At 35.7% G+C, this 27,997-nt stretch overlaps 1 non-coding gene across 1 annotated transcript; it reads left to right on the forward strand.

Annotated features, from left to right (window-relative positions):
- The first annotated feature begins 19,334 nt into the window (after nucleotides 1–19,334).
- LOC126007543 (U6 spliceosomal RNA) lies at nucleotides 19,335–19,437 on the forward strand. The gene has a single exon (XR_007495096.1). It is a non-coding gene; the product is annotated as a U6 spliceosomal RNA (small nuclear RNA).
- The last annotated feature ends 8,560 nt before the right edge of the window (nucleotides 19,438–27,997 follow it).

Below are 27,997 nucleotides of genomic sequence, written 5' to 3' on the forward strand. Positions count from 1 at the left end.
CTTTTATGTCAGATATGTCTAGTAAAAATACAATAATAATTAAATACATCATATGCCTATTTTTCAAAACTCAAGAAATTAGAGATAAAAAGAGAAAAAACAGTAAACATGCTAACTGATTTCACATAAATTAAAATCTCACATTAGTATGACATTTTATTTTATCAATTGCTTCACATTAATATGACATTTTATTTCATCAATTGTCATCAAGTAGGTACTAAGTACTGTCCCTTATTCTGTTTTTATCTTATCACTCCACTTGCTCAATTTACTATCCCTCTTCTTTTTTTTTTTTTGGTTTTTGGGCCACACCTGGTGGTGCTCAGGGATTACTCCTGGCTGTCTGCACAGAAATAGCTCCTGGCAGGCACGGGGGACCATATGGGACACCGGGATTCGAACCAACCACCTTAGGTCCTGGATTGGCTGATTGCAAGGCAAACGCCGCTGTGCTATCTCTCCGGGCCCACTATCCTTCTTAAATTATTTTCATACCTTCTTCCTAAAGCCTTTAACATGTCAACTGCACTGCTCTTTCCCCTAAAAAGGGCCTTCATTCTTATTTCACTGAGAAATTGAAAAGCATGTGAGAGAAGTGTCTACAATTTCTACCATCAAATAAATTAATTTACCAGCATCTGATCTATATGATGTACTTGAAATAAATTAAATATCTTCACTATAACTAGAGGCAAATTGTTCTTATGTCCCAGATCTCATTCCTTTTCTATTTAATAATTTTGCCCATGCAAATTTTCCTTTTTTTCTACTGAATAATAAATTTTATTCTTTCTAATGATCAGCCACATAAGTATCTAAACATGCTCTTGCAAAAACAAAAACATTATGTTCTTTAAAGCAAACATTATCCATATTAAAATAAAAACCTCTTTTTTTGGCAGAGCATCAAAATTATCTATTTTTGGTTCTCTGCTACAGAGATTTTCCCCAAACAATTTTTGTCTCAGTGTTTACACTTCCTACTTATCATTCTCTTTTGTATTTTCATTAATAAGATTGTCACATGATTCTATTAAAACCACCTTTATTGATATTACCTTTGAGTCAACACTGTTAAATACAATGACTCATGTCTAGACAATATCTTTTAGCTTCACATCAGTATTTGAAAAATTGAATATCCCTTATTCTTGAAATCCTTTCTTTGCTTGATTATTATAAATGGTTTCACTAAAATCAATCCCTTCCTTTTAATCTGCCAACCCCCCCACTTGTTGTATATAGTCCTTATTCTCCAATGTAGTTGTTTCAATTGTCATGCTATATTCTTTTTCCTATTCCAATTTTTAAATGTTTAGCATTCAGGCTGATGAATTACCTATTTTTTTCTCCAAGTGTATTTGGCCTTTAGATTACCTTTACATGCCAATAAACCATTATCTATCCATGTATATACCTGTGACTCTTAAATTAACACCTACAAGTCTAACATGCATGCAGTGAAAGACATCTAACTGCTTAGTGTTATATGTCCATTCAGATACTTATCATTGTAGATATAACAAGTCCCAGATAGTTTTTCCTCCTAACCCTGTTCCTTTCTTGTATTTACAACCCAGTCACCTTTCAGCTATCTCCCCTCTTAAAATAATAAACCTATATAAAATGCATAATATATATGTGTATATGAATAAGTACAATGTATATATGTGTATATGAATAAGTCATCTTGAATTGCAAGCCAAAAATCTCTCACACCTTATATTCTATCATTTAGTAACTATTTTTTGTTCTCTTTGCAAAATATATTAGAAGGGAATCAAACTTTACCATCATCATTTCTATTGTATTGTCTAAATCACATTAATTATGGTTACCAAGGTCATACATGGATCAGATCTCCTTCCTGGAGCATTAGAAAAAGACAGCCTCAAGCTACCACAGTATCTATAATGTTACTCTCCCTGGGGCCTTCAAATGAATGACACAGAAGCATGGGTGGGGGGCAAGCAGAACAGTAATTTCTTTATTACTTAGGATTCCTCTGAAGAGAAACTTTTACTGAGGATATCCCATTGGTCTGCACATTACCTTCTCAGGCCCAGACTGTGTCCAAGGCAGTCAGAACTGCCCTTCCCTTTCACTGTTACGGAGCACATCGGCACTGCTGTCTGAAGGTTCTTCTGAGTTCTTTTCTTTCAGAAATCTTCCTAATTGATTAGATAGGTTTCTGGCTGTGTGAAAGTAAAGTGGGTAGGGTTTTTGCCTTATACACAGCCAACTTGAGCTTGAATCCTGGCACCCTATATGGTCAAACAAGCATCACCAGAAGTAAATCCCAAAATAACAAAAGTTACCCCAAGCTTGAATGATTGTAGCCACCAAATCAAACCAAAAAAAAAAAATAAATAAATAAAATAAAACCCAAAAAATCAAATAAAGAAACAAAAAACTAGCATATTGTTTAGTTAGTTCATGCAACACCAACTGCTTTGGCACATGTTTCTCTGATGAATGGAAACTGAAACAAATGTCCTTCATGGGTCATTAATTCTTATATTTTCCTTTCTTTTCCTCTGATTGCCAACTGTAGCAAGGGAAGCCTTTTGGAACATCATGCCACATTATGTCATTTCTTTCCTTTACTTTCCAGGGTCCTCTTCTTTTTCATATAACTAAATATAATGATCTAGTTCACAGAACAATTATAGTCTCAGGTTACATCTCCAATATGCTCCTTCGAAGTTTTGCCTCTGCTCACTGGTCTTGTAATTGTTACTTGACTTCAAGTGGCATAGACCTTCAGAATAGGTCTTTACAAGTAAAGGACTACTTTTCACAGATAGTTGCTACTGCTATTCTTAAAGATGTCTACGTGATAACTCTTCAGTTCATTGAGTTCCTATTAAAATGTTTTCCTCTCAAGAACTTACTTGACCCTTTCTAACAAAAACAGAGCATATTTTTCTCAAACACCACTTCAGATAATTCAAATAGTATTTTTTAGAACCAAGTAGTCAAACAGCTTTTCAATCAAAAAGCTTGTGAATAAAAGCCAATTAAATGTCAAACCAAGTTGTAAAATATAATTATATCTATGAATAGCACAAATGCTTGCTACTAACAATCTCTGAAAACTATTTCCTGCAATTGAAGTCATATACCTCATTTCTTTAAATCATGAAAAATTGAGAATTATTATTAAACCCGCAATTCAATCTGTAATTGGTAAAATAAAATAGGCACATAGTACAAATGGGTCTAAATGAACTGTGACCATTTGTATTTATTTCTAAGTAATTTGTCATAGTTTGCATGCTGATAAGCTAACTGTAACACTGAAAATGTCATTAGAGACTAATAATTCCTGAAAGAATGCAAAATATTATAATAGAAATTTGATAAGTTACTTATTATTTTGATGGATAAGTTAGGACTAATCAATTCTGAAGCTGATCTGAGTATTTCTTTAAACTGATCACAGTATGCCTCATTTCTATGTTCCTTCTGCTACATTTATCAGATATTTATTGTTCAAAATTTAAAGATTATATTATAAAAATGTTATTTGATGTTTACTAATATAAATCAAAGTTCAATAGGCAGTTTACTAAAAGAGGCTCTGAATTGTCCTGGGGCTGAATCATTTAATAATCCAATATGTACACAGAACACATGGAGAATACACTCAGAATAACAAATAGGAGATAGATTTATTGATGTGATTTTGGGGGAGCAAATTTAGATTTTTAGGGAGTTTTTTTTTAATTCAGACTTGACTTTTGAAAAGCAATATAATTTTAAAAGTGAATAATCCATAGTTAATATGACATTTTAAATTGGTTAACTTGGGTCTAAAAAGTCTAGGTAGCTTGCCTAAATACTCAGAGCAAATTGATATTAATTATGGCACAATTTGTAGTTAAGTCTGAATTGTGTGTTGCAGTAAGTAATCTTTACCTTTCTTAGTCTATAATACTTTATTAAAATTATTTATTTTGGGACTACATTCAGTAGTGCCCAAGATAACTCCTAGCAAGACTTGGGGTAACTTATGAGGTTACAGTGATCAAACTAAGGTTTGTGTTGTGGAAGGCTAGTGCCTTACCCATTGTATTATTTCTTTACCCTACTCCATACTAAATTTATGAAGAATTATTCACTTGAACTTTTCCTTCAAATTTTTTTGGAGCAGGTATCTCTCAAGACATGCTCTCTGTTCAAAGACTTTGGGGATTAATTAAACAGATTCTACAAAAATTAGTGAAGGAACTAACCAAGAAGTAGCATTTGATTGTTTACAGAAATTGCAGCATATAGGTTATATAAATACCCATTTTGTTTGTCTTCAAAAGTGACTTATTTCAATAGCAGTAAGAATGACCAATTCAAAAATAAAAAGAAAATTATTTTATTTTTGGAGTTTATCATAAAACAAATTCCAGTTGAAAGTTAAATATTTTCCATTTCTAGTAAATGCTATGTTAATTACTACCAAAGTTAGATATAGCAAGAATATATTTCTTTTATCATAGTTTTTCTATTTTTTCATGCTCTATATAGTTCTTATAAGTGCTTTATTTAATGAATATAAAACTGATGGTAGTTGCATTAGTACCATTAGAGTGTTGAGGTCGGTCTCTTTCAGGTATAATGCTCTATAATTCAGTGACACTTCACAGATGGAGAGAATAATTGAAAACCATCACCTCAAAGGATAATTTATTTCTGAAATCACATAATGTGAGTAAGGTATCCTCTAGTTATTTTAACATTTCCTTTGTTGCCAATTAACTTTCTTGCTTTAATGGTAGAAAATCAATGTAGCAGAGAGAAAGAAACAATGTAATTTATAAAAAAAAATTCAGTTGTGGCACCATCATTTATAACAGTACTAATGGTAGTATTCCAACACCAAATCTTTTACCAGGTGAAGGGCTAAGTAGAGGGAACTTCAATTAGAGGACCAAATAAGGACATATGCCTGAACCTAAGGAAATGGCCTGTGGGAAAATATTAAATTTATGCAAATGTGGAATAAATTCAAACAAGATCTTATAAATGTCTACTATCAAACTGATCTTGCTTGTTTTTGCCTTGAAACCATAAGTATTGATTCTCAGGGACTTTGTGGTGCAAAGAATCTAACCTGAGGCCTGACATGCAAAGCATGTGCTCCAATCCTTTTACATCAACCATTTACACATTTTCTTGCTTCCTGTTTCTTGCTCTTTCCAGTTCTCTCCAACACTGCTTAATAATGGGATAATGTAGAAGGGCACAATTGGAAAATTAAAGAAATGATACATCTTTTCAACCCTTTAGAGACTCTAGGTTTAAAGCAAACAGAAGCAAGATGTCTTCATTTTGGAAGAATTTTCAGCACAAATTTTACATGAGATTGAATCCCACAGTGACTAAAATGAGATTTTTATCTAGAGTTCACAGCCACTTGGATGAGACTGGAGAGTATTATGTTAAGCTAGATAAATCTGAAGAGAAGAAAATACAAAATGACCTCACTCATCTGTGGAAAGAAATTGATAATATTGAATGATGATATATTCTTGGTCTTGGATTATAGGACAGATTTCTAATCAATTGGGTAAAGGGGGCTGAAGACTTCAATGTATTCTCACATGTTCTGTGGACTTATGTGTCAGTGTTGTGCACATGTGTGGTGCTAGCCCATGTACATGGTGCCTGAACACATATCTCTTGCCATCTCTCCATTCAAAATGTGTATTTTCATGCTTTTGTATTTTCACACTGAGTGGGGCTCTCTGTGCCTTTGGAGGTTTACTCCCTGCCTTCTTATCCTCTCCCTCCACTTTCTCAGAATTTTCAAATAAAACCTGTTTGACTTTTTTTTAAATTTTTTATTGTGGCCAAAGTGAATTACAAGTCCTTCACAGTAATATTTAAGGAACATAGTGACAATCAATCAGGGAGATTCCCACCATCTGTAATGTCCTCCCTCCACCCCTGTTCCCAGCATGCATCCCATATCTTCCTCCTTTACCCCCCAGAATACTATTATAACTGGTCCCCACTTGTACAGCTTGCTGTGGATTAGGTGTAGATTCTGTTGTCATTGATGGGTTTGATGTTCAGGTCTGACCATTTTTTATTTCCACTAAATGTTTATGTGAGTGTCTGGACCTGGTACCATTAGTTTTCCCCTCTCAATTTATGAGGCTGAACAAGATGATTCAAGCAATGTGGTTCTGTTGGAAATATAGAAAAAGAAAAAGGAAAAGAAGAAAAAAAAAGAAACAAGAACAACTAGTAGGAGTCCTTATAGGTGTTATAAGCATCAATTTAGAATAGGGCAGGGGAAAAAAAAGAAGGAAAAGAACACTATCAAAAAAAAAAAAAAAACAGACAAACAAAAAACCAAAGCCAGCAACTACGAAAAAGACCAAAAACAACAACAACAACAAAAATGACAAAGAAAAAAAACTCCCCCTGGGAAAACTTTAATACCACTCTAACACCAACTTATGCCAGTTTTGGTATGACATCCTGACAAAGAGGAAAAGGCAATAACTTGATCTAAGAGCAGAATGTCCTAATGATAAGATGAAATCAGAAGACACATCGCCTTTTGATCTATGCAAAGACCAAGATTCCCAACTACTGAAGACTGACATTGACAGCCAAAACTGGGCAGAACTTACCCTGGGACCAATAAAAAAAGACCCTAGCCTAGGCTTTGTCTAGGATCTGTACAAAAACCAAGATCTCCAATCCCAGAGTTCTGATTATAACAACTGCGACAGAATAGATCTTCTGGAATCATATTTTAAAATCTCTTTTCCAGGCTTTGCCCTAGGATCTGTGCAAAAACCGAGACCCCAATTATAAAACCTGTTTGACTTTAAAATAAAGACTATGGTGTAAGGTTTAAGGCACTTTGGTGATGATGAAGATGGAGTACATTTTAGGTCAAAAACATAAACATTAACACTATTGTAATCATGTTTTCTAAACTATAATGTTTTTAAATTAACAAAAAAGGTTTTTTAATAAATTGATATTTCATTTAAAATGAAATAAAACTTTTTGGTATGTGTGAATAATAAGAAAAACCATGTAAATAAAAATCCAAGAAACCAAAGAAAATTAACATGCTGAAAAATTTTTTAAAAATAAGTGTATTGGCAAGAAAAAATAAATTTGCTTTCTGGTTTGAATCTAAGTTTCTGCTGCTTACTATTATGATTACACAGTTATACATTCTAAATATGTGTATTGTGCACATGGGTACACTTAAGTGAGTAGACTATGTGAAATATGTTTTAACCTTTACAGCATGTCCTAAACAAACATATATACACATTTAAATAACTAAGTATTATTAATACAAGGAAAATCAAGTAATTCACAGAAGCTAGGGTCATAAAGATTAAACAGAAATAAAAGCAATAATTAATTAATTAATTAGAAATAATTTATAGGGCCTGGAGAGATAGCACAGCGGCGGAGAGATAACACAGCGGTGTTTGCCTTGCAAGCAGCTGATCCAGGACCAAAGGTGGTTGGTTCAAATCCCGGTGTCCCATATGGTCCCCTGTGCCTGCCAGGAGCTATTTCTGAGCAGACAGCCAGGAGTAATCCCTGAGCATCGCCAGGTGTGGCCCGAAAACAAAACAAAAATAATAATAATTTATAGAGACAAATATATCAAAATCTAAATAACATGTAAATATACCTATATAGAGAAAGATTAAAGCCATGCAGGAATCCCACCTGCAATCCCACAGTGAAGTTTCTATATACTCTTTGAAAAATCTTCACTATAGAAAAATCTTGTGGCCAATGCTGTATTGGTTGTAAAAGTGAAATTCATCTTTATACCCACGGATCTTCAGGCCAAACTTTACTAAAGATTGGATACTGAAGTTCACAAGTTCTAAGACTTAGCTTGCTGAGTCTGAAATTGTTTGGGAAGTAGTTAAGGGGAAAAGGTAGGGCAAGAGTTGACTCACAGTTGCATAATATGACCCCAGGGGAAAGTGAGGATGACATTTACTACAGTGCAGAAAATGAAAGTTAATTTGTGTTTTCAGAAGTAATGAATGAATGATTGTTTTGGAGTTTTGGTGCTTTTGATCTCACTAAAATAGTAACAGTTATTAATAATCTAAAAATGAGTTTTTCCTAAAAGCAATGACTTTTACTGGGCCAGAGAAATAGCACAATGGTAGAGTGTTTGCTTTGTACAAGGTCGAACCAGGACAGGTGCGGGTTCGATTCCCGGCATCCCATATGGTCCCTCAACTCTGCCAGGAGCGATTTCTGAGAGAAGAACCAAGGGTATAATATTTTTCTTTGATAGAATTTATTCTATAAAAGTAACTGAGAGAGAGAGAGAGAGGGAGGGAGGGAGAGAGAGGGGGGAGAGAGAGAGTGAGGGAGATAGAGAGAGGGAGAGAGAGAGAGAGAGAGAGAGAGAGAGAGAGAGAGAGAGAGAGAGAGAGAGAGAAGAAAAATGTCTGCCACAGAGGCAGGCAAGAGAGAGATTGAGGTAAGGGTGAAAGAAAACTATGAACATCAATAATAGGAAATGTGCTCTGATGAAGTGTGTTGTATATTGTTTGACTGAAATTCAATCATGAACAACTTTGTAATTGTGAAAAAAACTGTATTAAGAACAACCTTGTTAACATAGTGTTTAAATAAAGTAATTTACAAAAAGTGGCTGATCAAATTGTTCTTTAAAAATTATGCATTATTTGAAATCCGCGAAAGTACACCGGCCCAGTGGGGCTCAGCTGTGAAAGACTGTGAGTGTGACCTGTCTATGTCTGTCTACTGTCCTCTTGCGTGAAACTCTTGCGAGTGGGGCAAAAAGAGCCTCCAGAAACCTCGCTCGCCCAGACGCCATTTTCAGGGAGGGACTTCAGAGCATAAAAGCCGGCTATCCTTTGCAAAAGCTGGCTCCCTGTGTGTGACACCAGGCGGGGAAAATCCGCGAAAGTACACCGGCCCAGTGGGGCTCAGCTGTGAAAGACTGTGAGTGTGACCTGTCTATGTCTGTCTACTGTCCTCTTGCGTGAAACTCTTGCGAGTGGGGCAAAAAGAGCCTCCAGAAACCTCGCTCGCCCAGACGCCATTTTCAGGGAGGGACTTCAGAGCATAAAAACCGGCTATCCTTTGCAAAAGCTGGCTCCCTGTGTGTGACACCAGGCGGGGAAAATCCGCGAAAGTACACCGGCCCAGTGGGGCTCAGCTGTGAAAGACTGTGAGTGTGACCTGTCTATGTCTGTCTACTGTCCTCTTGCGTGAAACTCTTGCGAGTGGGGCAAAAAGAGGCTCAGAGGAGCACGGCCGCTCCGCTTCGCTACGCGGCCGTGCACTCTTTCTAAGGAAAGAACTCCATTGCAACAAGAAGGAAAAATCACACTAAGAACGGCGCTATATCACAGAAGCAAACATTTCTCTCTGGACTGTCTTCTCTGTTACATGCTCGGGCCTAAGATTTGACCCAGTGTGAGGCTTCATCCACGGAGGACTCCCCTCCCTTAGAGGCAAGTCAGCCCATCCAGAAAGGGAGGAGCCAGAGGAGTGTGCTGCCTACATCATATAGACAATGAATACCACTACAACACGTAGAAAAACCCACAATACAAATGTGACAATGGGGAAACAGCGCAGGCCAGCATCAGACATAGAGAATGAAGATGACAATTCTGAGGACCAGATAATGACTGAACAACTAATCAACCTCTCAGATAAGGACTTTAGACTAGCAATATGGAAGGTGCTCAACAGACTCCAAGAAACCATGGATCGAGTTGAACAGAACACTAATAAGAACCAAGAAAATATGAAGGCAGAAATGACAAAACTCCAAACTGAAATAACATGTCAACTAACAGGCCTGAAAAACTCAGTAAACGAAGTGAATGACAAAATGGATAAGCTCTGGGACAGGGTATCAGAAGCTGAGAATAGACTTGGTGCTGTGGAAGATGAGATACATAACAATTCCATACAGCAGGAGAGATTGGACAAAAAACTTAAAGCAAATGAGCAGACAATGGAAAAATTAGTCAAAGAATGGGAACAGACGAAAATAGAAGTCTATGATAAGATCAACAGAAACAACTTAAGAATCATTGGAGTCCCAGAGACCCAGGAAGAAAATTTCCAGGAAGAATCAATGGTCAAGAACATCATTAAAGAGAAACTTCCAGAGCTAAAGAATATATGTGATCAAATCCTGCATGCCCGAAGAGTACCAACCAAAAGAGACCCCAGAAAAACCACCCCAAGACACATCCTAGTCACAATGACAAATCCCACAGATAGAGACAGAATTCTGAAAACAGCAAGATCAAAAGGGGAAATCATGTTCAAGCAAGCTTCCCTGAGATTTACAGCAGACCTGTCACCAGAAACGCTCAATGCCAGAAAGCAGTGGTGGGATATTGTGACAAGACTGAATGAAATGAATGCTTCACCCAGAATACTATACCCAGCAAAACTCACTTTCCGGTTTGATGGAAGAATACATGGTTTCACAGACAAAAAACAGCTCAGAAACTTCACAGACACAAAACCAGTCTTAAGAGAAAAACTGAAAGACCTAATCTAAGACAAGACTACCCAAAAGACACACCAAATTTTGAAATAAAGATGGCGTTAAATCCCAGGACAATTCTTTCTCTCAACGTCAATGGACTAAATGCACCAGTTAAGAGACACAGAGTGGCTAAATGGATCAAAAAACTCAATCCAACCTTCTGCTGCCTACAAGAAACGCACCTGAATAGTCAGAACAAACATAGACTCAAAATAAAAGGCTGGAGAAAAGTTATCCAAGCTAACAACACCCATAAAAAAGCTGGAGTGGCCATACTAATATCAGATAATGCAAACTTTATACTCAGGAAGGTTGTAAGGGACAAAGACGGACATTTTATATTAATCAAGGGGTACGTAGAGCAGGAAGAATTCACTCTCCTAAACATATATGCACCGAATGAGGGGCCAGCAAAATATTTAATACAACTGCTGACAAATCTGAAAAATAATATCAACAACAACACAATAATTGTGGGGGACCTAAACACGGCTTTGTCAACACTGGACAGGTCAACCAGACTGAAACCCAACAAGAATATACTAGACCTGAGGAGAGAAATGGAAGAAAGAGGCCTAGTGGATATATATAGGACACTCCATCCCCAGAAACCTGGATACACATTCTTCTCCAATGTACATGGGACATTCTCCAGGATAGACTACATGCTGGCACATAAAACATACCTCCATAAGATCAAGAGGATAGAAATTTTGCAGACTACCTTCGCTGACCACAAGGCTCTGAAATTATTTGTGAACTCCAAAGGGACTCAGAAGAAACACTTTAACACCTGGAAGTTAAACAGCCTCATGCTCAATAACCAGTGGGTCCGAGATGAAATCAAGGAGGAAATAAAAAGGTTCCTGGAAACAAATGACAATAAAGACACAAACTCTCAGAACTTATGGGACACAGCAAAAGCAGTACTGAGAGGAAAATTTATAGCTTTGCAAGCACACATCAGGAAGGAAGAAGGAGCTTACCTGAGTAGCTTAATGACACAGCTAATAGAACTAGAAAATGCTCAACAAAAGGACCCAAGAACAGGAAGACAGAAGGAAATAACAAAGCTGAGAGCAGAAATCAACGAAGTGGAAACTCAAAAAACAATCCGAAAGATCAACGAAAGCAGAAGTTGGTTCTTTGAAAAAATAAACAAGATTGATAGACCACTGGCAAACCTAACAAAGAAAGAGAGAGAGAGAAACTTGATAACTCGTATCAGGAATGAAAAAGGAGAGATCACTACTGATATGACAGAGATTCAAAGGGTAATCAGAAACTACTTTGAAAAACTCTACGCCACTAAAAATGAGAACCTGGAAGAAATGGATAAATTCTTGGACTCTTATAATCTTCCACGGTTGAAGGAAGAGGATGTAGCATATCTAAACACCCCCATCACCATTGATGAAATTAAAACAGTAATCAAATGTCTGCCGAAAAACAAAAGCCCAGGTCCAGATGGATTCACTAATGAATTCTATCAAACTTTCCAAGAGGAACTACTGCCAATCTTGGCAAGACTCTTTCATGAAATTGAACAAACAGAAACACTTCCAAATAGCTTTTATGAAGCCAACATCACCTTGATACCTAAACCAGACAGAGACGCTACCAAAAAAGAAAATTACAGACCAATATCACTGATGAATGCAGATGCAAAGATCCTCAACAAAATCCTGGCAAATAGGATTCAATGCCTCATTAAGAAGATCATCCACTACGATCAAGTAGGTTTCATCCCAGGAATGCAAGGCTGGTTTAACATCCGTAAATCTATCAACATAATACACAACATCAATAACAAGAAAAATAAAAACCACATGATCATATCAATAGATGCAGAGAAAGCATTTGATAAGGTCCAACACCCATTCTTGATCAAAACTCTCAGCAAGATGGGAATGGAGGGAACCTTTCTCAATATAGTGAAGGCCATCTACCACAAGCCAGTGGCAAATATTATCCTCAATGGAGAAAAACTGAAAGCCTTCCCTCTAAATTCTGGCACAAGACAAGGCTGTCCTCTCTCACCACTCCTATTCAACATAGCACTGGAAGTACTTGCTATAGCGATTAGGCAAGAAAAGGATATCAAGGGAATCCAGATAGGAAAGGAAGAAGTCAAGCTCTCACTGTTTGCAGATGACATGATACTCTACTTAGAAAACCCTAAAGACTCTATCAAAAAGCTTCTAGAAACAATAGACTCATATAGCAAGGTGGCAGGCTACAAAATTAACACACAAAAATCAATGGCCTTTCTATACACCAACAGTAATAAAGAAGAAATGGACATTAAGAAAACAACCCCATTCACAATAGTACCACACAAACTCAAATATCTTGGAATCAACTTGACTAAATATGTGAAGGACCTATACAAAGAAAACTATAAAACTCTGCTCCAAGAAATAAGAGAGGACACACGGAAATGGAAACACATACCCTGCTCATGGATTGGCAGGATTAACATCATCAAAATGTCAATACTCCCCAAGGCATTATACAGATTTAATGCCATCCCTCTAAAGATACCCATGACATTCTTCAAAGAAGTGGATCAGACACTTTTGAAATTCATTTGGAACAATAAACACCCTCGAATAGCTAAAGCAATCATTGGGAAAAAGAATATGGGAGGAATTACTTTTCCCAACTTTAAACTGTACTACAAAGCAACAGTTATCAAAACAGCATGGTATTGGAATAAGGATAGGTCCTCAGATCAGTGGAATAGGCTTGAATACTCAGAAAATGTTCCCCAGAGATACAACCATCTAATTTTTGATAAAGGAGCAGGAAATCCTAAATGGAGCAGGGAAAGCCTCTTCAACAAGTGGTGTTGGCACAATTGGATAGCCACTTGCAAAAAATTAAACTTAGACCCCCAGCTAACATCATGTACAAAGGTAAAATCCAAATGGATTAAAGACCTCGATATCAGCCCCAAAACCATAAGATATATAGAACAGCACATAGGCAAAACACTCCAGGACATTACAGGCATCTTCAAGGAGGAAACTGCACTCTCCAAGCAAGTGAAAGCAGAGATTAACAGATGGGAATATATTAAGCTGAGAAGCTTCTGCACCTCAAAGGAAATAGTGCCCAGGATACAAGAGCCACCCACTGAGTGGGAGAAACTATTCACCCAATACCCATCAGATAAGGGGCTAATCTCCAAAATATACAAGGCACTGACAGAACTTTACAAGAAAAAAACATCTAACCCCATCAAAAAATGGGGAGAAGAAATGAACAGACACTTTGACAAAGAAGAAATACGCATGGCCAAAAGACACATGAAAAAATGTTCCACATCACTAATCATCAGGGAGATGCAAATCAAAACAACGATGAGATACCACCTCACACCCCAGAGAATGGCACACATCACAAAGAATGAGAATAAACAGTGTTGGCGGGGATGTGGAGAGAAAGGAACTCTTATCCACTGCTGGTGGGAATGCTGTCTAGTTCAACCTTTATGGAAAGCGATATGGAGATTCCTCCAAAAACTGGAAATCGAGCTCCCATACGATCCAGCTATACCACTCCTAGGAATATACCCTAGGAACACAAAAATACAATACAAAAACCCCTTCCTTACACCTATATTCATTGCAGCTCTATTTACCATAGCAAGACTCTGGAAACAACCAAGATGCCCTTCAACAGATGAATGGCTAAAGAAACTGTGGTACATATACACAATGGAATATTATGCAGCTGTCAGGAGAGATGAAGTCATGAAATTTTCCTATACATGGATGTACATGGAATCTATTATGCTGAGTGAAATAAGTCAGAGAGAGAGAGAAAAACGCAGAATGGTCTCACTCATCTATGGGTTTTAAGAAAAATGAAAGACACCCTTGTAATAATAATTTTCAGACACAAAAGAGAAAAGAGCTGGAAGTTCCAGCTCACCTCAGGAAGCTCACCACAAAGAGTGATGAGTTTAGTTAGAGAAATAACTACATTTTGAACTGTCCTAATATTGAGAATGTATGAGGGAAATGTAGAGCCTGTTTAGGGTACAGGCGGGGGTTGGGTGGGGAGGAGGGTGATTTGGGACTTGGGTGATGGGAATGTTGCACTGGTGATGGGTGGTGTTCCTTTTATGACTGAAACCCAAACACAATCATGTATGTAATCAAGGTGTTTAAATAAAAAAAAAATTAAAAAAAAATAAAAAAAAAAAAAAAAAAAAAAACCCAAAAAAACAAAAAACAAAAAAAAAAAAAAAAAAAAAAAAAAAAATTATGCATTATTTGTAATCAGTCATATTTTAAAATTTAACACGCTAGTACCATAGAGTATAAAAACAGTTACCATGTATATTAATTAAAATATCCTGCTATATTAAGAAAAATAAATATTTATTAAGAAATGGGGTATTGGGCCCCTGAGAGATAGCACAGCGGCATTTGCCTTGCAAGCAGCCGATCCAGGACCAAAGGTGGTTGGTTTGAATCCCGGTGTCCCATATGGTCCCCCATGCCTGCCAGGAGCTATTTCTGAGCAGATAGCCAGGAGTAACCCCTGAGCACCGCCGGGTGTGGCCTAAAAAAAAAAAAAAAGAAGAAGAAAAGAAAAGAAAAAAGAAATGGGATATTGTTAACAAATGTAAATATGCACTTTAAATGTATCAGATTTCCTTTATATCTGATGACTATCTCTTTTTGTTCTAAACACATATGTATCCTAACATATACATAAAATCTAATATAATTATTTTTATGTCTTCAATAAGGGCATAAATGATAAGATCCATCAACCTAGAATATTGAAAATAATATATGGTAGATTACATAAAAAGCCAACCTTTAATATATCATTAAAACTTCAGTAAAAGTAATACTGGTGGGAAAGGGCGTGGTTATATGGGATAAGAAAAAACTTCTTTTATTTTATATTCAATTTCTCTCTGATTCTAAAACTTCTCTAAAGATAAAGTTTATTTTAAAAATACACTTAAAATGCTGCTGAAGGGGTCAGAGTGGTAGCACAGCAGTAGGGTGTTTGCCTTGCATGCAAACAACCAGGGATGGACCCAGTTTCAATTCTCAGTATCCTATATGGTCCCCTGAGCCTGCCAAGAGCAATTTCTGAATCAAGAGCCAGGAGTAACTCTGAGCACCACTAATGTGGCCCCAAAACCAAAAAATAAAAATAAAAAAATAAATGCTGCTGAACTTCAAAATATAAACTTGGGTCATATAATTAATAATATCTGTTTCTTAGATCTCTATTACTCTTCCCTGATTACCTGAAGGAAACAGCATTACTTATACATTGTAAAGAATTTCCAGACTGTTAAAAGCATGCTACACTTTTTGAAATAAAAAAGATGCATGAAATCTGCAAAACAGACATAAATGTTTCAACAAAATGAGGAAAGACATCATAATTCCTTCAACATAACTAGTGACTTTTTTAACAGTGCACAATCAGAGTAAAATTTAGAGAATTTACTCAGAAGTAAGTAGAATTACTTTTAACTGTTATACTATTGATAAAGTTGAGGCATAAAAAAACTTATGAGTAAGTGAAATACAATAAGAAAGTTGAGAATTTTAGTGACCAGATTCAAATGCACTGCCTCAAAGTTTGTACATTTAAGAACTGTGTATAGATACTGTTATCATAAGCAAATAACACACATCAAAAAATAATCTGATCATTTTAAAAATATACTTGAACATTTTAAATGAACATTACTGATAACCTATGTTATTGGGGAAATGCTAAAATAAATATTCCAATAAATTCTCCAAAATAATTTCAAAAATAGCAACTTTTACAGATTATTTTCAGCAGCAATGATCTAAATTTTTTATAATTTGATTGTATTTTAAGCAACTTTGGACAGGAGATGATTTTTTTAACAAGCTTATCTCTCTCCTGTCAAATATATATCAATTAATTAAATGGAAGTAATCTATGTTCGTCTAGATCTGGCTGCTAAAATATTCCCTGAACAGTAAACTCAGCTCCTCTAAGTTCAAGCATCAAAACAAATTTTGTATCTACTTTAACACATATACAACTTTGAACTAAAAAAGCCTATGCTCTGCAAATCAAGATTTCTTTAAAATTATCTCTTCAGCAAAATGGTATCCATGTGGTATCATTGTTGAAGAGGGATGAATAAAAAAATGGATATGTGTGACCCTGAAACATTTTTATAGAGGATGTTTGGTTAAGATTAGATTGCAACAAATGTTGTGTCTGCACATATTCCCTCAAGTGAAGAGTAGAGCGATTACACAGATAAGTAAAGCTAAAATTTCTCTTTTCTTTCAATTATATGGACATTTTGAACAATATGCTTTCCTCAGCTTAAAATATTTGGCAATTGCTGACCTTTGTCTCTTTATATCTCTTTTAAGCCTTCCATTTGAAGAATAATAAAAGAGGAACAATTCAAAACTCATAGAAACATATAATAGCATGGAACACCTATTTTTACTAGCCTCTGTCTGCCTTTGCCTCCAGTTGGTACATTTCTGTATTTAACCTTTACATAATATGTTTTGTAATAATAACTGGCTCACAAATGGGGGCTAGAAAGTTGTAAAAGGTATGTTTGGTTAAAGATAGTAGCATGCAGCTTTAGAGAGACTATTGGAAGTTTGGCAATGACTTTCCAAAGTTCAGGTAATCTTCCATTATTCCCTAAATGCTGAGCTTTTCTGCTCAAGTGAAAATACCTTGAATACCATGAAAGCAGTTCTAAATAAATACAGTGGACTTAATAATTAAAAAAAAATCGTTCCATCAGAATTGATACAAAATTTAATAAATTGATATATTTCATATTAGATATATAACATTGGAATAGTAAAAACTAAAGTATCTCCAACTTAGAAGTCCAGATAGGGTTAGCTAAGTAAAATGTGTCATAAGAAGTAATAAAGTTTGCTGTATGCATCACTGTAATCCAATGAAACCCACTCTAGTGCCTTACACTTAACACTTGCAAAATGAAGAATTAAATACCATTCAGATGAGCTGCAGTTGAGAAGGGATGAATGAAAATGGTAGATTATAAAGTAATAGGGCCAGAAATATCATCCATAAAATGAATATTAAAGACTTCAATGACAGATTAATAATTGTAAAACATTTAATTTACAGAATAAAGAGATTTTAATGATTTGGAATAAGAAGAAATATAAATTGAATTACTTTTACAAAAAAAAATTCTGGCATTGGGACCAGAGTGTTTTTACAGTTGGGTACGGTACTTGAATTGTGGTTTATCTGGGTTTGATGCCCAGCACCCCATCTGGTCCCTGAGTCCACCAAAAGTACATAAAAAGAGTGAAAACTGAAACACTACAAGGTATAGCCCAAAACAGAAACAAGAAAGAAGTGAAACATCATGGACATTTTGGTGGTGGTGGTGATGTACAGTAACATTTTTATCATTTACTACAAACCACATTATAAAAACTATAATAATTTATTAATTCTGGTTAAGACTAGGATTAATTGTATACATAAGTTTAATGGAAAAACTGTCTAAAGAATAATACAAGAAAAATAAAATGAACATCTAAAGCAAGAAAAGTATTATATCTTTGGAGAAAAAAAGGAAATTTAAGACATTTGACAGAGGTTACTAAGCAAAAAATAGTTATGAAAGTGATTAAAGCAAAGAAAACTCAAATGTAGAGGCTTGTATGATTAATCTACATAAAAATTCTGATAATAAGTGTAGTTCAGTCATAGACTATATTACTGACATGTATGAAGCGTCTAATTCAATGTCTAGTACCGCACATACACACAAGAAAGAATGAATGCATAATAAGAACTGATTAAATTTTTATATTGTTTCTGAGAAACCTACTAGAGATATAAAAATAAAAATAACATATTGATGATGATGGTGACACTAGCCAAATTTTATTCAAAGAACCAAATTATCTACATTGTAATTTTCTTCTGAAAGACTAAAAAAATTGTTATAAAAAGTTTTTATATTGATAACCAACTAATTTGTACTTAGAAAGACAACCTTAGTTACCACATATTTGAATGCAATTATTATTTTATTATTTTGAAAATGTACCTGGCTGAGAGATAGCATGGAGGTAAGAAGTTTGCCTTTCATACAGAAGGTCAGTGGTTTGAATCCGGCATCCCATATGGTCCCCCGAGACTGCCATAAGCGATTTCTGAGCATAGAGCCAGGAGCACCCCAGAGCACTGCCAGGTGTGACCCAAAAACCAAAAACAAACAAACAAACAAAAAAAGATGTACCTGGCTATTCTCAGGGGTTACTCCTAGTGCTGAACTCAGGAATTACTACTGGTGATGTTCAGAGGACCATATGTGACGCCAAGAATTGAACCAGGTCAGACATTGCAAGACAAGAAACCTACCCTCCGTTCTATCACTTTGGCCCTGAATTGTGTCATGCATTTATGACATACTATTTGCCTATAGTTTGTTGACTATCCTTTAATTAAAAAATTTTCAACTTGAAAAATATATTATAAAATGATGAGAAAGAATGGGAAGGCATTTTTAAGTAATACATTAGTTGAAGAGTAAAACTGGGGACAAATATTTTAAACAGTTCCAAGAATTTACAGAATGAACAAAAAGTCTGTTTATCATATAAGAATGAAGCACCATGTTCTACAGTAAGAATGAAAGAAAAGATGAAGAAAGGAGAATGGAGGAGAAAAAGTAGAGGGAGGATAAAGGCGAAAAGAACAAAAGGAAATAGAGTTAAAAAAAATTACAGAGGAAGTACTAGCTTCGGCAGCACATATACTAAAATTGGAATGATAGAAGATTAGCATGGTCCCTGTGCAAGGATGACATGCAAATTCATGAAGCACTCGATATTAAAAAAAATTACAGAGGAAGAGAAGAGAAAGAAATCATCTAAATGACCAGCATTTTGTTTTAGCAAGCACTGTATCCAATTTTATTCTACCTATTTATTTTAAAGTTCACTCAATATGAAACAAGTACTTGCAAGATGTTCTCCTCATCTTCAGCTATCTTTAAGAAGCTCAAGGAAAAGCTCACAGATAACAAAGAATATGAATCACACCCATTGATAAACAATTAAGTGGTTTACGTTTAATTCAGGCATGAATTTACTTAATCAATTTGATTAATTAGAAGTATTTCACCAAAGGCTGCTCATTTCTGAATCAGAGTTAATACAAAGCTATTTAAACATGGTGTTTTGATTATTTATAAAACAGATGCTTATTGTAGTGTGAGCATAGTTTAAATCATTTTCTAATAATACATAATTTAGAGAGCCTTGCCAAAATTAAAGGATTCAGCTTAGTATCTTTTAGTCTTCTACCTCACAAGACATAACCTAGTTAATAATTCAACCATTTATTTATTAGATTCTTGTGTGTATATCTAAGGTTATCAAGGGCTACTTTCACTTGGTGCTCAGGATACCTACTCCTGGTAGTCCTCTTTGGATAAGAGAACCAGTAGTGAACCTCGGCCTCCTGTATGCAAGGCATGTACTCAAGTCCTTTAAGCTCTTCTGACCTTGAAAATTTATTTTATATATTCATTAATATACATACATTAAAAATAGTTACTGAGAACTTCCTATCCATATCAACTCCTGGTTACTAAACAACTTCAGAAAAATTCATAACATCACTGTGTAAAATAAATGTATAATTTCATAATTATGGAAATTATCAAGGCTTGCATTCTAAAATTTCTCTGATTGGGGGTCCATTACCTATATATTCATTTATTGAAACAGCACTTGATATTACTTCCCATAAACATACCAATGATACCTAAGATCATTTAATTAAGCACAGCACATAAAGTTGATATACTGGCAGAGTAACTGAAAAAGCTCTCCCTCTTCAACAATAACAATTTGGCATCCATATATAGACAAAAGTGTTCATATGGGAGTTATGGGATCCAGATACCATATTGAAAAAACCTGGACAAAAATAAGGAGACTAAAAATAAGGAGACTATTTTAAGAAGGCAGCTGACTCATGAACATGCTCCCCAAACTATAGGACTGGAGTGACTTTGTAATTCCAAAGGCATAGTCAAAGCTCATTTGGCTTTACTTTTGTCATCAGCACCATATGCCAAAGAGTCCAGGAGGAATAATGTCCACTCAAGTGTCACGTATCCTGTAAGAAACAAACAGATCATGGTCCTGGCTCTGGACCCCAAGTCATCCATGAAGTCACTTCAGCCTTTTTAAGCCATGATTCAGAAACCTGGGTGGTGGGGCTATGAATTAGGCAGTGTCCACAGACAAGACAGACTTTGTGGAAGTCTAAGAGTAAACCAAAGACATTTCAGTAAAGTAATGAAATCTAAAGTCAACTTCCGTACATGAACAAAAGATATTACATATATGTGGGTTACAATAATTAATATTCTTAAATATACGTAACATATATGCACATTGATCAGGTACAATATCAAAAGTCCAGTGGAATATTTTACAAAATAGAAAAGCAATATTCAATACATATGAAATCTCCAAAATCTCCAAAAGTAAATGAAATATTGATTAAAAAATCAAAATGGAAAATAACACAATATTTATTCAAATTTTATTTAAAATATTATTTAAGTAATCAAAAATATATGAGCATAAAAATAGAAAAATAAATTGAACAATGTTGTAATGATTTTCTGATATATGGTCAACCAACATTTGACAAAGGAACCAAGAATGACTAGTTGTACAAGAAAAAATTGTCTTTTCAATAAATGAAGCTAATTTATTAAAAGAAAAGATCACAATGCTGAAAAATTGTATACATTTTTTAGGGGGAAGACCCATATTTTCAGACCATTTAACTCAAGTTTACTCATTAGCAAATGTGATCCCATCCAATCTATGCTTTCAAGTCTACTCTGATAATAGTTGCTTCTTTCTCTGTAGATGAGAAGAGGAAAGGAAAAGTCTTACAAACTCTATTGTTGTACATTACACATTATTTCAGTCTATTTTCATCTCAGCCTAATTATTTTATAGACATGAAAGTTGTAGGCACAATAAGTATCAAACAAAATTCTTTCATATTAAAAAGTTACAAAGCTAGTTACACATCAAATTCTGATTCGATGTTCTGCTTGTCTTTTATTTATTGAATTATATTGTCCTATATGGAAATAACTACCAATGTCAAAAATACATTAAGATTTTAGCTTGCTTGGTTTCTGCACAAGAGTGCAGCTTGATTTCCATGAGTCTGATAAAAGTGTACTTTCAGAAAAATAACTTTTTCTTCTGAACATTTGCTCTGACTACCGAAAGTGACCTCATAATTCTAGCATATAATTTATAGTCCTGATTTAAAAAATAATTTCTTTTTTTGAAACAAGGCTGAACATTAATAATATAAATAAATATGATTTTAAAATATGCTATAACCATAAGCAGTAGAATTAGGAAATAGAACAATAAAGTAAAATTAGAGAAATTAAAGAAAACAGCATAAGATGTTTTCTATAGATAATAAAATTTTGACGTTCATTTTGCAGTCGATCAATGAAAATGTCAACTCACTGAAAGTCAAAATTAGAATTATTTATGGTATCTATTTCCACTTGAAAAAAATTTCAAGTGCACTCAATAGATACAAATAAGTGAAAACGAAGCAGTCATTTAAGAGCTATCAGATGAAAAACGTAGGTAACCTTCAAAATAAACAAATCCAATTATTACATAGTTATCCCTGGCTCTAGGGGTCACTTCTGGCAGGACTCAGGAGAACTTTAATGAAGAGTGAGGATTGTGGGTGGAACCCAGGTATGCCACTTGCAAAACGAACAACCTATCTGCTGTACTATCGCCCTGGCCCCTAAAGATATTTATTTTTGTGAAAGGTAACCAAGATGAGGGGGCTCCCCAAGTTACCAGTGGGGACACTGGAACCAGGAGGCCGAGGTGTTCCCATCACAGTCCCCTGTGGGCAACCCCACAGTGGTTTGCTCCGATGGAATTTGGAGCCTTATGGCCTTATGGCTGCGACTGTCAGGAGGCCTTGCGCCATGGCAGCAGAGAGGTTGGTGGCGTTTCTGTATGTGTGCGCAGTCCTGGTGACTGCGCCTTTGAGCCTCAAGATATCAGATCCAGATCTCTATGGGTCCCCACTGCAGTGGGTGACCTCAGTTATTCTTTGGGGAATGGTCCTTGTTCTCCTCTTTTGGTGGCGAAAACTGAAGTGGCTCACTGTGAGAATAGAGAGGAAAATCTCCGAAGATCGCAGGGCCTTGGAGGAGAATGAAAAACTGCGTGAAAGATCACGGCAGATTGTGAAAGAGTATGAAGACACCGAGGACTCTTTATTAGCTGCTCTCCTTGAGAAGGAGATCCTTGAGGATCGCTTTGATGCAGTTGGCAAAGAGTTGGACTTCTTGTTGTGGTTGCGTGGCTCTGCAGAGAGTGAAGTGAAGGGCGGGGAGGCTACATCTTCCCAAGGAGGCGAAGACCAGAGCAAGATACCTGACAGCGTGATGACCCCGAGCAAGCCAGGCCAAGGCTTCCAGTTGGATGCAGATGAAGTCAAACGTCGACTGGAAATCGATGCGGTTATAAAGGCGAACACCACTGGACGAGTTTGGAGAAGCAACCATGAGGAGCTCTTACTCAAACAAATCAGGGCTGGCGATTGCTGCGTCTAAAAGTTGAGGTAAATTGAGGGGAAACTGAGGACTGAAGACCGTCTTGGAGGATGTGTGGGCGTGGCAATGTGGGTGGAGTCAACAGGGCACAGGAGCCACTCAAAATCAGGTGCTCATTCAACCAACCTCCTTGGCTTCCATCGCTACTGATTTAGAAACTTTGTTTGCTTTGACCATGAACTTTTTGGCAGACAGTTACCAGGGCGACCTAATTCTAGCCCACAAAAACCAATTTTACCCCCTCTCAAATAAAATGTTTATTAGTCATTGTAAGAGAAGTAAATGCAGTGATTTCAATCGACTTTAAAATAATTATTATTCTAGTGTGTGCCTTGGTAATATTCATTTAATAAAATGTAGAATAATAAAAGACCCCTTTGCTTCATAGAAAACTTCCCAGAAACTGCAGGAGTGACCTCCATGAAACACTGGATATAACCCGAAGAGTTTGAAGAAGAGTGAAAATCATCAGTGTGCAGGGGTCCTCAAACTTTTTAAACAGGGGGCCAGTTCACTGTCCTTCAGACTGTTGGAGGGCCAGATTATAGTAAAAACAAAAATTATGAACAAATTTCTATGCACACTCCATATATCTTATTTAGAAGTGAAGAAACAAAATGGGAATAAATATAATATGTGGCCCGCAGGCCGTAGTTTGAGGACCATTGGTGTAGAGTGTTATTTGATTTGCATATGTTGAAGGGATTCCTTGCTTACATTCCTGGAATCCTTCCTGCTTGATGACTTGTGAGTCTTTTTAGATAATGCTGAATACAGTTAACTAAGGTCTTATTTTGGAATTGTTACATTGCTGTTCACCAGGAATATTTGCTTGCAGTTTCATGGTGATGTCCTTATCCCTTTGGTCTAATGTTTTTAATGAGGAAGGCCACACTAAGAGTGTGTGTGTGTGTGTGTGTGTGTGTGTGTGTATGTGTGTGTGCGCACGCGTGCGTGTGCAAAGTTCTCTCCCTTCCCAGCCCCTTTTCTTTGATGAGCTGTACTTGAGAAGGTTAGTTAAGAGGTAATTTGGAAGGTTTGGTTGAACTTACTTGTAACTATCTGGTCCTGTGATTTCTTCCCTCCTCCCCCAATTGGGAAAGAATGTTGATTATTCTTTCATTCTCTTTCAGTTTTAGGTGGTTGCAAAATTATGAGAATACTCATTATTCTCTAGTTTCTCAATTTAGTCGCACCTATCTGTGACTGAAATATTTTTATAGTACTACTTATATCTACAGAGTGTTGTAATCTCCCCTTTTAGGTTGAATTAAAGTTTATTGCTCAAACATCCCACTTAATGCTTCGTTTGCTGTAACACATATTCTCATGGCTTCATTCATGTTCAGCTCGGGACTTTTATTTTTCATTTCGTTGTTGACCCAGTGGTTATATTGAGTAGCATGTTGCTACTCTTTAAATATTTGATGTTTTTTACTTTATTTTTATGCTTTGACTTTTTGCATTTTAATGATTCTGTTATATTTTTTTGCCATTTACAGATAGACTTTATTTTCTTTCAAGTACTATATAACAAAATTGATCACATTATCACATCAGTGAAACTTTGTATTATCTTGTGAATGTAAAATATTCTGTTTAAATAAAATAATAATTTTCATAATTAGAAAAGAATATACAAGAAAAATGGGGGTCTATAGCTAAGGAAAGCTCATCTACAGACAAGAAGTTCACTTAATGCCACAGAGTAAACTGTTTTTCATAACACTATAGTATCTACATTCTAAATTATTAGAAATATTTATAGTAAAAACTGCACAACTCCAAAAAATGACTGACAATATTTTTAATATTTGATTAACAAATAAAATAAAAGAACTTATTTGTTTGTTTTTATTTGGACCACACCCATTTGATGCTCAGGGGTTAGTCCTGGCTAAGTGCTCAGAAATTGCCCCTGGCTTGGAGAGGACCATATGGGATGCCTGGGGATAGAATCGCTGTCCTTCCTTGGCTAGCGCTTGCAAGGCAGACACCTCTAGAGCTGCCTCGTCGGCCCCAGAACTTGTAACTTCTAATGAATATTTTTGAATTATCACAATAACTTAATTTAATATATTTCCAAATTATTTATGAAGGCAAAAGTTCTCTCAGAATAGTGTTCATATTCTTTATTGGGGTGGAGAGTTATAATAATCCTTATTCTAGTATATGTTCTCTAGTCTTTGGCAGAAGCTTTTCCCATATATAAATTTATATAAATTTATATATAAATTTCTTCATTCTACATATTGACAGAATGTGGATTTGTCAACAATATTAGTTGTTTAACTTCTAATCCATGTAATCCAAAATTGCTGAGGTGTTCGATATTTTAATTGCTCATACTCATGGTACAGTATAAGTAAAAGATAGAGCCACCTCAGGTGAGAACAATGACAGAAGAGACTTGTCTTTACAAATCTACGTTTTCTTATTTTTTAATATTTTATTTAAACATCTTGTTTACAAACATGACTGTGGTTGGGTTTCAGTCATGTAAAGAACAACCCCCATCACCAGTGCAACATAACATTCCCATCATCAGTGTCCCAAATCTCCCTCCTTTCCACACAATCCCTGCCTGTACACTAAACATGCTTTCTATTTCCCACATACGTTCTCATTGCTAGTATTTCTCAATGTAGTTATTTCTCTAACAACACTCATCACTCTTTGTGGTGAGCTTCATGACGTGAGTTGGAACTTCCAGCCGTCCTCTCTTTCATCTCTGAAAATTATTATTGGAAGAATGTCTGTCATTTTTCTTAAAGCCCATGGATGAGTGAGACCATTCTCCGTCTTTCTCTCTCTCTCTCTTAGTTAACTCTGCATAGTAGATTACATGTACATCCAAGTATAGGAAAATTTCATGACTTCATCTCTCCTGACGGCTGCATAATATTCCATTGTGTATATGTACCACAGTTTCTTTAGCCATTCATCTGTTGAAGGGCATCTTGGTTGTTTCCAGAATCTGGCTATGATAAAGAGTGCTGCAATAAATATAGGTGTGGGGAAGGAATTTTTGCATTGTATTTTTGTGCTCCTCGGTTATATTCCTAGGAATGGTATAGCTGGATCATATGCATGCTCAATTTCCAGTTTTTGGATAAATCTCCATATCACTTTCCATAAAGGTTGAAGTACATGACATTCCCACCAGCAGTGGATAAGAATTCCTTTCTCTACACATCCCAGCCAACATTGCTTGTTCTCATTCTTTGTGATGTGTGCCAATCTCTGTGGTGAGAGGTGGTACCTCATCGTTGTTTTGATTTGCATCTCCCTGATGAATAGTGATGTGGATTATATTTTCATGTGCCTTTTGGCCATTTGTATTTCTTCTTTGACAAAGTGTGTGTCCATTTCTTCTCCCCATTTTTTGATGGGATTAGAAGTTTTTCTCTTGTAAGTTCTGTCAGTGCCCTGTATATTTTGAATATTAGCCCCTTATCTGATGAGTATTGGGTGAATAGTTTCTCCCACTCAGTGGGGGGCTCTTGTATCCTGGGAGCTATTTCTTTTGAGGTGCAGAAGCTTCTCAGTTTAATATATTCCCATCTGTTAATCTCTGCTTTCACTTGCTTGGAGAGTGCAGTTTCCTCTTTGAAGATGCCTGTAGTCTCAATGTCCTGGAGTGTTTTTCCTATGTGTTGCTCTATATACCTTATGGTAGCAAGTCTGATATCGATGTCTTTAATACATTTGGATTTTACCTTCATACATGATGTTAGCTGGGGGTCTAAGGTTAACTTTTTGCAAGGGTCTAGCCCGTTGTGCCAACACCAGTTGTTGAAGAGGCTTTCTTTGCTTCATTTAGGATTTCCTGCTCCTTTATCAAAAATTAGGTGATTGTATGTCTGGGGAATATTCTCTGAGTACTCAAGCCTATTCCACTGATCTGAAGGTCTACCTTTATTCCAATACCATGCTGTTTTGATAACTATTGCTTTGTATAAAGTATAAAATTGGATAAAGTAATTCCTCCCATATTTTTCCCCAATGATTGCTTTAGCTATTCTAGGGTGTTTATTGTTCCAAATAAATTTCAAAAGTGTTTGGTCTACTTCTTTGAAGAATGTCATGGGTATCTTTAGAGGGATTGATTAAATCTATACAATGCTTTGTGGAGTATTGCCATTTTAATGATGTTAATCCTGCCAATCCATAAGCAGGGTAAGTGTTTCCATTTCCATGTGTCCTCTCTATTTCTTGAAGCATAGTTTTATAGTTTTCTTTGTATAGATCTTTCACATCTTTAGTCAAGTTGATTCCAAGATATTTTGAGTTTTTGTGGCACTAATGTGAATTGGGTTGTTTTCTTAATGTCCATTTCTTTCCTATTATTATTGGTGTATAGAAAGGCCATTGATTTTTGTGTGTTCATTTTGTAGCCTGCCAACTTGCTATATGAGTTTATTGTTTCTACAAGCTTTTCAGTGGTTCTCAAACTATGGCCCGTGGGCCACATATTGTATTTGTATCTGTTTTGTTTCTTCATTGCAAAATAAGATATATGCAGAGTGCATAAGAATTTGTTCATAAGTTTTGTTTTTACTATAGTCAGACCCTCCAAGGGTCTGAGGGACAGGGAATTGGCCCCCTGTTTAAAAAGTTTGAGGACCCCTGTTTTAGGTAGATCTTTAGGGTTTTCTAAGTAGAGTATCATGTCATTTGCAAACAGCGAGAGCTTAACTTCTTCCTTTCCTATATGAATTCCCTTGATATCTTTTTTTTTTTTTTTTTGCCTAATC

The sequence above is a fragment of the Suncus etruscus genome, chromosome 4 (genome assembly GCF_024139225.1).
Source record: "Suncus etruscus isolate mSunEtr1 chromosome 4, mSunEtr1.pri.cur, whole genome shotgun sequence".
Classification (NCBI taxonomy): domain Eukaryota; kingdom Metazoa; phylum Chordata; class Mammalia; order Eulipotyphla; family Soricidae; genus Suncus; species Suncus etruscus.